Source organism: Phyllostomus discolor, chromosome 4, assembly GCF_004126475.2.
Source record: "Phyllostomus discolor isolate MPI-MPIP mPhyDis1 chromosome 4, mPhyDis1.pri.v3, whole genome shotgun sequence".
Classification (NCBI taxonomy): Eukaryota; Metazoa; Chordata; class Mammalia; order Chiroptera; family Phyllostomidae; genus Phyllostomus; species Phyllostomus discolor.
Window position 1 is genome coordinate 188,836,349 of NC_040906.2, and position 3,839 is coordinate 188,840,187.

Genomic DNA, 3,839 nt, shown 5'->3' on the forward strand with positions numbered 1-3,839 from the left:
CAGGCCAGTGCTCAATCCACTCAGCCATGACAACCAGGGCTGTATCTAACACTGCTTAGCTTTTACTTCAGGCCCTTGGCCTCACCTGTCTCTGAGGTCTTCACCATGTGTTTCCCATCTTTGCATGTGCCCTGGACAATTCCAAGCTGCCACTGCCCAGGAGTACTTGTCTCATGCTGGTGCCACACCCTTTTTGCTTTCTGCCCTGGCTCTCCTCTTGAGGCTGAGGCATCAAGCACCAAGAGAACTTCTCAGGGGACTCATGCAATCATGACATAGAAGTTCAGGAGAATTAATGTCCCATGGGACCAACATGTAACCAATAGGAAAAGGAAGCTGAATGAATAAATTCTTCACTATCTGTCTTCCATCCCTCAACCTCCACTCACTCCAACAATTGATGCTGACAATGTCACTCACTTGAGGACAAATCCCAGGTGAGCCTCGCCACCACCCTATGTAGCCTTGGTGGCTTGCCCCTGTCTTTGAACCACAAATAATTGTGGTAATTACATCAGAGTACAATGGTCCCTAACAGACTCTAATGCTCCCACACACCAAAGCCCCCTAGGCACAGCAGGATCAAGCAAAGAGCTTGTTATTCAAGTTTTTTCCAGTTATGGGGAGTGTCCAATAGATTCTCCCCCAAATAGCCCATGAAAATCTTCCCTGAGTGTCCTACACTGTGGGCAGCAAATCAGTACTCTATTTTTTCCAGCTCTGGCCTTGCTTGATCTTATTTCAGCTTTTCTCTTGGTGCTGATGGTTAGACAGGGATCCTCAGTGAACACCCCAGACTCCCTGAGCCATTGAACAGGTAAAGCCAGCAGCACAGCAAGCGGAGCTTCCCAGCCCTGGAGCCAGTGACCCACTCCCATCCACCTGTCCTGCCTATCCAATGACACCACAGGTACCACTCCCTAGGGGCCACACCTTGTTCCATTTGGAATGAAAGCCAGGCACTTCTGCTCGTCGTGATTCATTTCATGTGGACCACGTGAGCACAGTTCTGGACTTGACATTTTTTATCAGCTTCATTCCCCCAATGAATCCTAGAATTCCTCTTTGATGAGTTCCTCTTTGTTTCACAGAATGAAAAAATGGTGAAAACTAGTGTTAAGTGAAAATGATGCTTTTGGGGGGAGGAGGAGATCATAACTTAACAATTATTTTTAGCAAAGCAATCAAGGCATCAGAGGACTTGCAAAGGTTGCCAGTGACCAGCTCACAGCCCAGGGTCCAACAGAATGGTGAACTTGAAGACCTGTTCCGCCAAAGTCTGATTTGGGCAACTGCCTCTCATCAGTGATTCCCAGGCTAGTAGAACGTCAGAAACAAAACAAAACCTTAGGGAATGGCAGGATTTATTTTATTAAGTATAGGCATTACAAACAAATAGACAAAATACCCCGGCATTTATCCTCACCAGTGTTTCTTAAATGAAACGATATTTTTTAACTTGTGAAGATGGGAAGAACATAATTGAAGCAAAGAAGAGCTTTTAAACAAAATAACTGTGAGGAAAAAAATTGCTGCTTTGGAAAAAAAAGTATTAACTTATGATAATGTGTTTTTAATAACAAACACTATGAACCTACTAAGAAAACTCGATATTAAAGAAAACTGTTAGAATTGGAAGGGCCCATGAAAACCATCAAGCCCACCACACGATCAGAAACCGTGCTGCCGCCCATCGCAGCCCCCACGTGGTGCTGCGCAGTCTCCCTGGCGCCCAGGGCTGTTCTCAGCTCTCCCGGCGTCTCTGAGCACAGCCAGCGCCCCTTGCCAGGATCTGAAGTCTCAAGAAGAAAAGTACCACCATATTAGTTTCAACTTAGAATTAAAGGAAGTGCAGACCTCATCCCCATGTCTTCCCACCCTCCCTGCCCCCCGAAATCTCTTTCCTCCACCTCGAGTTACAAAATGAAACCTCACATGTGTATCTGACTGACAATAGATGGGGGTAAAGGAAATGGTGTGAAGGAGGAAGAAGGGCCCCAGCTCAGCCACCAAAATTCCCTGTTGCATCTCGGATTTTATATGCTCTCTATCCATTGGAAATCTCCAGTAGCTACCACCATGAGAAAATTAATTTCAAAGTAGCAAAGTAAAGAAAAAAAGTGCCCTGGCTGGCGTAGCTCAGTGGATTGAGTACAGGCTGCGAACCAAAGTGTCTCAGGTTCGATTCCCAGTCAGGGCACATGCCTGGGTTGCAGGCTACGGCCCCCAGCAACCGCACATTGATGTTTCTATTTCTCTCTCTTTCTCCTTCCCTTCCCTCTCTAAAAATAAATAAATAAAATCTTTAAAAAAAGAGAGCGATTGTTTGGGAAAAAAAGGAGGAAAAAAAGCAACGAAGAGTAAAGTTAGGGTTTTAGCTAGGTATTTGGAAGGCTAAGGCCCTCCTAGGTTGGATTATGTGACAGAGGGTGTGATGGGGGGAGGCTGTGCCAGGGAGGAGAGGGGGAAGGAGGGCAGGGCAAAGTCACAGAGGGTGTGGTTACTGTTATTTGCAATTGGTTGAGCAACTGACTGGTTTTGCCCTCGTGCAGAATTGTTTAGAAAATGTGCACTTTTTTAAAATTTCTGCAATCATTAGCCAGTAATACACTTATTCTAAAGGATAATTGAGACCATTTTTCTGTGTTTTCCACAGTATCATGAGGCAGTGTTTTTCTTAGCTGAATTAATTGGCTCCCTTTTGTACCTGGTTGTTTTGCAATACATTTGCTTACCAGCACAAAACCCAGAAGTCTGAACAAAATGGGTTTTGAAAATAGCCTTTCCCGTGAATTGCATGTTGAAGGGGGAAAAGTTGAGCTATAAAGTGTCTCCTAGAACCCAGCTCTGCATTTGACCTGATGTTAGTGAGAGAATTAGAATGTAAGTCTTGCTTATGATGAACTAATTTGGAATTCCTGAGTGATGTAGACAGATACCGTGGGGCAGAACTGGGCAGGTCCACACACACCACTTACCGGTAGGAACAGAAAGTTCCCAGGAGAAGGGAGATACTACTGAGAAAACATAGAAAGAGAAGAAACGAAGAAAGAGAAGAATCTCATTGTTGAAAATTCCCCATTCCCTAAACACACTTGGGTTTGGGCTGTGATGATCCCAGAGAACTTCTAAGCTAAACCAACACAGTCTATGTGAATGGAAAAATTTTTTTTTTGCTTGTTTCTCCATCAAGTTTACCGAGAGCTAAAGAATGAGCTTTGCAAAGCAGTAACAGGACTCAGGGCCACATTCAGGTGACCTGAAGAAGGACAGTTTCCGGGACAGAGACCTTTACGCATCATTGTGAGGCAAGGATCTGAGTGCCTGCGAGCGAGCCACGCCTTCAGGTTCTTCACGTTTCTGCGAACTGAGCTGTGCCACTCAGAGAGAGCTGCAGTGCAAGGTAACTGAATGACGCTTTCAAGAGGAAACAAGTTTCGGCGAGAATTTATTCCTGCAAAGCATCACGGCCGGCCGTGGCCAAGTCAGGCAAGAATGCCACCACCATGCAGCAAGGCACACAGGGGCTTCCCAGCAGGTCCTGGCTTTCAGACACCCATCATTTCAAAGCCCTCCACTATTGCTCTTCCTCGCCTTACCTTTTCAAGGTGGTTTCCTTTGTTTCACTCATTATTTTATTGCCCATAATGCTGGAACCATATATTTAAAAAACACCCTATGATAATTGTTTGTGACCGGACCCTTGAAAGAGGCTGAGCTTATTAAGAGCTGAGAGCACTGGGATCAGGCTCAAGAACAGTGATGGCAAAGACAGCACAGGAGTAAAATGCAGCTGGGCTAGAAAATTGTTTTACAAACTGGCAGAAAGTGAGTCCTTC